Source organism: Coptis chinensis, chromosome 8, assembly GCF_015680905.1.
Source record: "Coptis chinensis isolate HL-2020 chromosome 8, ASM1568090v1, whole genome shotgun sequence".
Lineage (NCBI taxonomy): Eukaryota > Viridiplantae > Streptophyta > Magnoliopsida > Ranunculales > Ranunculaceae > Coptis > Coptis chinensis.
The window spans coordinates 2,568,064-2,577,708 of NC_141463.1; the positions used below are offsets into that span (position 1 = coordinate 2,568,064).

The 9,645-nt window shown below is 34.5% G+C and overlaps 1 long non-coding RNA gene across 1 annotated transcript; it reads right to left on the reverse strand.

The window, feature by feature from the left end:
- Positions 1-8,105: 8,105 nt before the first annotated feature.
- Positions 8,106-9,095, reverse strand: LOC147479304 (uncharacterized). The gene is made up of 3 exons (XR_015203735.1): positions 8,808-9,095; positions 8,518-8,698; positions 8,106-8,232 (listed from the first exon to the last, which is right to left on the reverse strand). It is a non-coding gene; the product is annotated as an uncharacterized LOC147479304 (long non-coding RNA).
- Positions 9,096-9,645: the final 550 nt, after the last annotated feature.

The window sequence follows — 9,645 nt, forward strand, 5'->3', positions numbered from 1 at the left end:
TCGTTTCCATTTGTATCTAGTTTGCGATTTCCTTTTAATCATTCTTCGACGCAGTTGCATCCAATTTCTTATTTTCTATTAATTATTCTCTGAGATTAGCTCAATGCAAATGCGTCCCGTTTTCAATTTCTCTCCCATTAATATTTGGGGTTAGTTCAATGCATTTGCATCCCATTCCCGATTTTTTGTTAATTATTTTTTGTGGTTAGTTCAATGCATTTGCGTCCAATTTTCGATTTTCTATTAATTATTTTTTTAGGTTAGTTCAATGTATTTGCATTCACTTTCTGATTTCTAGTTAATTATCCTTTAAGATTTGTTCAATGCAGTTGCATCCAATTTACGATTTCCTGTTAATCATTCTTTGAGGTCAATTCAGTGAAATTGCATCCATTCAGTTTTTGAATTCCCGTTAATTATTCTATGAGGTATCCATTTTTCGTTAATTATTCTTTGAAGTTAATTTATCAATGCAGTTGTATCCAGTTTTTGATTTTTCGTTAATTATCTAAGATAAACTGGATTTCCCGTTAATTATCTAAGATAATGTGTAATACCAATTTCTAATGATCATTTTGTAGTGTCTTTGCAAACATGGCACCAAAAAAAAAATTATAAATGATTCATCAGATGGGATTAACAAAGATACTCCAATTTCTGATTTAAATTACTAATACTGCATTCCCATCTAGTAATAATATGCATCGAAGGCATAGGATTCATGTGCAACTACATTGTCAGGTACGTAGCATGGTTGCATGGTTCCCCTGCTTTAATGCCGAAAGCCCGCACGCCTAATCTAATATATGGTGCCTGCAAAGATGTTGGGGAGTTGGGGTTAGAACCATCCTTGGCGATTAAAACATTTGGTTTGTAGTGTCATTCATTCGCCAATCGTTACCCAAATCCAGTGCATTGGAAATGAAAGCATCGACTACTCACTTTTGTGATCCATACTATATTGTTACTGCCACATACAACTATATCCCCAAAGATAATGATATTGAACAAAATAATACGTTTTGTTAAACATTTATCAAGTATCCTATTACTTAACTGTTCCAGTAAAAGCAAGATATTTGTCAAATTATTGGGCCAATATCTGTTTTTTTTTTCCGCTATCAATTATTGGGTTAATCTCAACCTTTATAGAGTTGAAAATCAAAGCACATAATATTTACAATGAATCAACGTGAAAAACCTCAAATATTTAATTATTAGAAATAAGCTCTCATTCAATGTTAGAAACCCTCTTAAATAAATGATATAATAGTTTCTACACCCAATTAAGGTGGGCAACGTTGAAAATGTTTTGCTATATTAGCTTCATACCTAGCAGAACGTGAATGACATAATATTAGGACAAAAGTAACTTATACTTGATAGACTTCTACGTCAATTAAAAATGGGATTATACTTGTTGCATGTAATATTTTTGGCTCCGTCGCAACTACCCTTCCATTTTTCGGTGGAGGACCAAAGCCTTCATCATTAAAACTCTATACTTCTGGCCAGATTCCGGTGTCCATGACGCCCACTATGACGTTGCTCTCGTAGCCACTCTTTCCACATTTTGTACTCGAACCCCATGAAATCTGATGATCTTGTCTTGTGAAGACTTATTGTTCTACTCAGAAAGATGGATACAATCCCTCCAATGCAAATGTGTCAAAGATATCACGTGAATAATATAGCATGCAAGATGCTATGCTTTAATTATTAAAATCGAAGTTAAGTACTATACTAATTGTCAAGCTTTTTCCTCTCTCTAGCAGTGAGTTTGGCTGCAAATCCATTGAAACTTCTTTTGTAGCTATGAACCAAGGAATCTAAAAGCGAACTGGAAACTCAAAAAAAAAAAAAACTATAGAAAAAATAATCACAGGTGATTAAATCAGGATACAAAAAAGTAGAGAAATCCCCAAGTAATGTGAAGAATTAATTAACTAATACGCAATAATTGTACCTGTTCTCAAGAACTTGTTCTAGAATGGTCTGGTGGTGTGCTAGAGATGAATATGCGCTCTTAGTGAGAGCTCCCATATACACAATGTAAACCTTCGTGAAAACAAAATTAAAATTTTCATCATACATTCATACTCTATCTTATAGTCTTCTTGTAAACATTTAAACATCCATGATAGAGAATAGTCCATTCTTTTCCTTTCTTTTTTTTTGGTAAGGCTGGCTTAGGGACTGAAAAACCCATACCATTTCACATAAAATAAAAAAAGGGACAGACAAAAGATGTGTTTGAAAAAAGCAAAAACCAAATGGCGTATTAGGGAGAAGTGGAGGACAGAGCAAAGTGTTACTTTGTGATCATCAACAAAGCCAGAACAATAGACGATGCTTAAGAAGGAGATTAGAATAAAATAGTGAGTACTTAATCAATTACATCATACTAAATACATTAAGCTAAAAATGCTGGTGAGATTACCCACCAAACTGAAGCCATTGAATGTATTGCTGCTTGTTGCAAATGGGAGGGGGAATTGAATCGGGTATTCAAGGCGTATAAAAGAAGTCGGATAAATCCTATCATTGAACTGCTAACTTGTCAGCCTCTCTATACCACCATTGTAATGTTAACTATCTTGATTGACTACAAATCTCTTCAATATCCATAAACAGTGGTTGAAATGACGAATGTACCTTCTGAATTTCTCGGTAGCAAAGCAAGCATTATCGACGATAACTATGAGAAGCAAAGCGGTCTGTTGTAGACACAACTCCAGCTATGTATTGCCATAGGAAAACTCTCCACTCATAAGGCAAGTTGACCTTCCAAATTCTTGAGTTGTTTCTAGCAACGTTCTTTCTATGAGCCTAATAATAATTGGTATCCAAGTTCCGACTAATGAGGGCCATCACACAAACAAACGAAAAGAGGAAATCCACTTGAATTTTTTTTTTCGACTAATCAGTGTTTCCAATATTGCCTCGCAATGGGAAAGACAATATGTAATCGAAAGTATTGCATTTCTACTTACGAAAAAGAAAATAGTCGTTATAGATAAAACAACTAATGCAATAATTTGATATGAAACATTTCGGACTATTCAGGTTTAATATCAATTTTTTTTCTTCCTCCGATAACGAGCATAAGACCATCAATCAACATGGAAAAGCAATCGTACTTATAACTCATTTTTTAGGAATACAATATTCTATGATATCTAGAAGCCAACTTTCTGGTTATGGTATTAACTTCTGCCTTTCTGTAGCAACTATGCACTTGTCTTCTCTTAGCCTCGTAACTATCTTTCATCCTGCAAATGCAATCCACATTTCTCAATGACTTTCACATACAAAACTGTTGAGTGAGTTATGTTATTGCAACATGCACCAACAGGGACCAATACTCTGCAACACTGTGCAACGCAGCATATATAAAGATAAAATATGGAGGCGGTTTACCTAGGGAAAGGTAGGCTTATCAGAAATAATTCGCAGATGGAAAATACCTTAGAGTAACCACTTTCAACAATCAATCAGAACAGAAAAAGGCTTTTAAGATAGTGTCGTGATTCATATAGGTGATATGCTTAATATAATGCACATATTGACTGAGATGGTGTCTCATATGCAGTGTATACTGATAACAATCCCCATTGTAACTGCAAATGTTGAGGATGAGAAGGACACAAAGTCCAGCAACATAAGCTGGAATAAATCTACTTTGTTCTTTGAAACAGAATTTCATATTGTACCTCTCCAACCAATTCAAGCCACCCATTAATAAGTTTACTTGGAAATGAGATGTAACTGCAGATGACTGACAAACCTTATTTAGCTTCGTCTCCACTTTTCTTAGCTTAATTTTTAACTCCTCAATATCCCCAACCAGCTTGGATTTCCCCTTAGCCTTAGCTACTCTCCCATCATCCACATCCTTAGTTATGTTCAACTCTTCGGCATCCTGTTTCAACTCCTACACATCCTTGAGTACTTTCATGTTCATGGCAACCTACCCAAAGGAAAAAACCAACTTCTATATAACGATTTCCTATAAGAGATATAAGTACTCTAATATAATATACATTACAAAATGAAAAGATCACGGGATATTAGTCATACTGGAGAATGGGATCGACTGAGGAGAACGACTCTCAGTTTGATTTCTTCAATTTGATGTGTCTTTCATTATCTTTCGTGAACTGTTAAAAAAACATGAAAACAATAAGAGCAATGAAATAAACCAAAACCTGAGAACTTTTCATATTCACCAATCTACTGGTGATTTCCTCCTCTCTTTCATCCCAGAAAAGACTCTGATACTAATCAAAAGTCCTTAGTCCTTACCCCTTCTACTAAACATGCATCCAATTTATTGTATTACTCAAACAAAGTGAAACCAAAGAAAATAAAATAATAATTATATAATACTGAAACACTAAAGGAAAGAGAAAGGAATAAAAGTCATATAAGAATTGATGAAACAAACCTGAGAATTGCGAGAGCAACGATTGAATGGTTTTTTCTGGTTTTACCACATCAAAGGACTTGGCTGTAGATAATTGAAAGCAAAACATAGTTTCAAAATAACGTATTTAAAACAAACTCAGCGAGACATTCTAACAATCACTTAAGATGTAGTAACACACTTAAGCACTCTTCTACTAAGCTAAAGATCCTTTCGGGATACATAGAACCATAAGATAGATCAAGTCCAACAAAAAACCTTTTCTACAAACAAAAATACTAATAAAGTAAAGTCTAGGTATGTTATTTAATTTCTTCTAAACATGCTACTTTTCAAACCCAGTGTTGAATAGCTTATTGATGTGGTAACCACACTAAAAAGCATATTGATGTGTCTATATTGATTTGAATGTGCCAATCAAAATTTTCAAGCATGTCGATAGTGCATGTCAATAGTTCATTAAACAAATTGTGAAATCTGGACAACACACTAAAAAATATGTATATTGTGGTTTTCCTTGGTTTTACTTTAGCCAATCTGCTTCAAAACTTAAAATGTCTAAAATGATATTTTAATCCAAAAACATTTTAAACTATCTGAGTGAAGATAAACCTGTAAGCATTGATTTTGTAGTAAGTCAAAGTTACTAATTTTGCATAGTACATAATCAAAAAGATATATTTGTTAACCTGATAGGGCATACATATTTGAAGAATTGAGCGTAGAATTTGATATTCAGTAATTCTTCAAGATAGGGCCAATGGTATTCATTTAACATTGACCATCTTTATTCAAAGTATGTGATTCTAACGAAATATACACATTTAGAAAAAACTGGAAGAAGAAGAAGAGAAATACCTTATTAATTGGAGAATTTTAAATCAATGATTGTGGCTTGTGCAAAAATCCCAAAAAGATGCAGGTACCCATTCATAATCGCTTATCATCATGAGATTGAAGCCCTACAATTGCATAAAAGATCATATTCAAACAATTCATATATCTAAGACCAAATCAGAAAGTTTGATAATGACACCTCAAATTTGTAAATTTATTGTAAATAAGGTTCATATAATTTACTTGTATGACATGTTCATATCAAGTGTGCATGAATCCCGATGTTTTAGCCAACATTCACATAAAATATCATATTTCAATCAATTTATAAAATAGGCATTTGGATAGAATGTTCCACTTGATCTAGTATATTGGTCGAGGCTACTGCTATAGTTCCATTACCATTGTCAAGCTTTGTATAACTCTAAAAGAATATCAAAGAAACTAAGATTGTAACCATTATGACGAATAGATCTCTTTTCTTAAAGAAAACATAATCTAAATTGTATCCAATGACTTTTAGGGGGTATGGTGAGAGCAATTTAATACAATTTGATTCTAGAAAGTTTCACCATCTATAAGTTTTTCGAAGACACAAACACAGTAAGAAGCTCTGTATACGATATGATATCTTAACATGAGGTGCATTGAACCAAGCATCGGTGGAGAAGAGTCTTTCAATCTGGAGACACTTTAGATCCTAAAAAAGAACTCCAAAATAAGTGTTTTCATGCCCGATAATTATATCGTACTACCCTCGTTACAACAACTTCCATAAAGTGATAAAAAAAAAAACCTCAAACATTGAAGTTCCAAGGTTTGTATAGCTCTTTCACAAAATATTTTGCACTTCCTATCACTGGATAATTAGTAATTCTCTGTAAAGCCATTTGTGTTCAGGCTCATTAAAAACTATAGTTGTCGCAATATAATGTATCATTGGCCTTTACTTCACTACTGCTTTCCTTACTAATGCGAATAGAGAAATAGAATTACAATAGAAGTCAGCATGCCATGATGCCTAAGCTGCAACAGCAGTAGCATTGACACCTTCAGGTTCATGGGCAACAAAAGTTTCAAAGACATCAACAAGCGATTCACGAACATAACTGGGGCACTTTGAAAAGCAATCCGCGCCTCGCTATGCCTCCCAACCTTCAAAAATGCTTCAATCATACTGAGAACTACGAAGTAGATGGAAACTTCTTATTAAATCCGCGTCGTTGAAAGCTAATAGCATCATCCCGGACCGGACTTGGAGATATGATCGATAAATGGATCAAGAAAAGGTGAGAAACCGTGACCGTTCATCAATCCAAGAAGGATCGATTGCCTCATTGAACCTTCCCTCAGCCAACAACTTCCAAATCAACATTTTGTATGTTGAATGCTTTGAGGTTTTAAGTGGTGTTCACGAACCGTCTTGAACGAAACTTGCGCCTCTGTAGTTTTTCTCTGGCGGCAAAACCTGTTCACCACTTCTTCAAAAGCGGGACCAGCATCGTGATCCCAAAGTTTTTGACCATCGTTCGAACAGAGTTGGATGCCTTTTTCACATCACCAGCCTACGCATTGCCCAAAAATCAAAGAAGTCCAAGTCTTGGAATCGGGAATGTGTCCGGATGCTTTCATCTCACTCATCATCAAAACCTGCTTCACCTCAAAAAAAAGTAGCAAGATGGTAGATGATTTTATTGTAAAGTTCATTGGAAGGTACGCATCCTCCTTTTTCCATGGCCTTGAGGATTTTATCACATTCCTTCACTTTTTCAACACTGATCAATGACTTAACAACTTCATCAAGAATAGACGTTGTCAGGCTATATCCACCCTCAGTGAAAGTCTCCACAACTTTAGAAAACAACCGCATATCTAACTCTCTACCCCACTCTACAACATTTCGAAAGAGAGACACGCCATCCTGAATAGGAGGCTTAGTTGCAGAACCCATCTTGTACTCATACAACTCCACAGCATCATCAATAAGTTGCTTCTTACAAAACAGTAGCATAACAAAAGAATATGTCTCCATCTCCATTTCATGACCACATGCCTTCATTTCCACAACAATATGCCAATGTAACGAAAATTGTGTGAATGGGCTAAAACCTTAACCACAGCATCATATAAGAAGTAATCGGGTTTAAAAGAGAAAGTAACTTGAAACCACCAGAAGAAGAGAGAAGAATTTTCCATGGATTACCAACCACCTTCTCAACTACCATTTTAATTAACTCGGGAGACCAAATACGGTTGATATCAAGTATCTTCTTGTTGACGTCATTGGGAAATCAAACCAATCTTTTTCATTAATAACATTAGAAATCCTAGAAGCCACTTGCTTCATAGAATTCTCACCGATTTGTTACTATACATTCCCTTCAACTTGTCCAAATCATCCAAAGAACCCATCCTTTTGAAAACTCACAAGAAACCTTATCATACGTTGTCTTAGAAATCCGGAACCCTTTTTCTTTTTCATAACTTGCAATAACCGCCAAAACTATTTTAATTATTTAACCCAAATTAAACTTTGAGTCGACATCATCAACCTCTCTTTACGTTTCTCAAGGGTCTTAAAAGCGAATCGATGATTGATTCGAAAAGCTTCCGGTTTTAAATTGAGTCCGGTTAGATCATAAACCTGTCTTGACTCTTCCTCGTAACGTTTCTTATAGTATGACTAAAAGAGCTTCTTCCGAAGCAAAGCAAAGACCACTTTTTGTCCAAATCCTTGATGGCCCAAAGTACCTACAAAGACGTACCATCAACTGCTCAACATTTAGTTTCATTGCTGCAAGTGATGATGAGTGAGTATCCTTCATCTTTTCTATGAAAAACAAATTACCTTATGCCACTTCAGTTTCACGTGTATCCTTATTCCTATCCTCTCTCACGATCATTTCCTCGGAAAAATCTTTCAATAATGTGGGGCAACTTTCCTTACGGTACATAGCAATGAAGGGAATCTGAAAAAGGAAAAGAAACAATTAATGAGCATATAATAATGTTTTGGAGAATGTTTTGGAGAAGGCACATAATACTTTTAGTTCCATAGGGTATATATAAACGGGATAAGGGAATCTGAAAAAGGAAAAGAAACAATTAATGAGAATGATGGGTTTTGGAGAAAAAGCAAAGCCGAGAGAAGAAGAAAAGTAGCCGATTTCAAGCTCCGTTGCGCCAGTCAGTGAATAATTTTACAAAGACGTGAAAAATAAACAAAACAAAAACTCTTTTATAGTTTCTCTTACCAGGTTCGAAGAGCGGTTGAGGTTAGAGTTAACCTTCCATTCTGAGTGGGAGACCTCTACAGCAGTTTTGTTGTTTCCCCCTTTTTTTTTTCTGCCGATTCATTGTTTACCATCTTAGCGAATTCTTCCAAGTCATTTTCCTCTAGAAAACAGTTATATCTTACCGAAGGACCAAATGGATCTGAATTCATAAAAAATAATTATTTCAAAAACAAATAATCAAATTAGTTCGAATAAGAAAACAACATACGCGATAATCCAAAACCCATCATTTTGAACAGAGTCAATACCTTAACTCAGGCGATTTCATCGAGTCGCTATATATTTGATCATCAGATACATAAGGCACATAGTATTGAAGAACATCGTCACTATCATTGAGTATTAAAGGTGCCCTAGCGCCAAAAGCACTCCATTCTTTAAAAGACTCCCATAAATCAGCTAACATAAAATAAGATTGAAGAGTGAGTTTGGAATGAATAAAAGAAAAGCTGCCCATGGTAATCCCCGACATTCATAATTTCTGCAATTGATTCTAGAAGAGTTTCATATGAAACAAAGATTCGGTGGGTTTTGCAGACTTTGGTTTTGTAGACTTTTTAAAGTGTTCACCAGTTTTTTCTCCGTTTTTTTTTCTTAATCCATCCTTATTTCTCGTGAGTAAAAAGGGTACTTAAAATTAGCCTACGTGGACACCCTCAGAGAGCAGGAAAAGGGACTGCTATTATATATATATATAAAGATGTTTAAGCAACTTAATTCATTCTTTCCTTTGTTCTTTCATAGTTTCATTGTCATTTTATAGAAAGAAACTTTATTATATTAAACTTCACTTGAGATTAGTGTGGAAACTATTCTTTGTGGCGTAAGAGTTTTAGGAAAATTATTTTTGGTTGAAACTATTGTTTTTAGCAATTTAGTTTTTTGTTTCATTTTTTTCTTCTTCTGTAATTAGCTATATTGTTTAGAAAAAGTTGGAGACTCTATGAAGCTCTAGATGGGATTGTTTCTTTATTTATATCATTTTCGTAATTAGTGATAGAGTTTAGAAAAAACTGGAGTCTATGCAAAATGTCTCACACAAATTTTCAAATCAGAATATATTTTTATTGAAAATAAACCGAAATA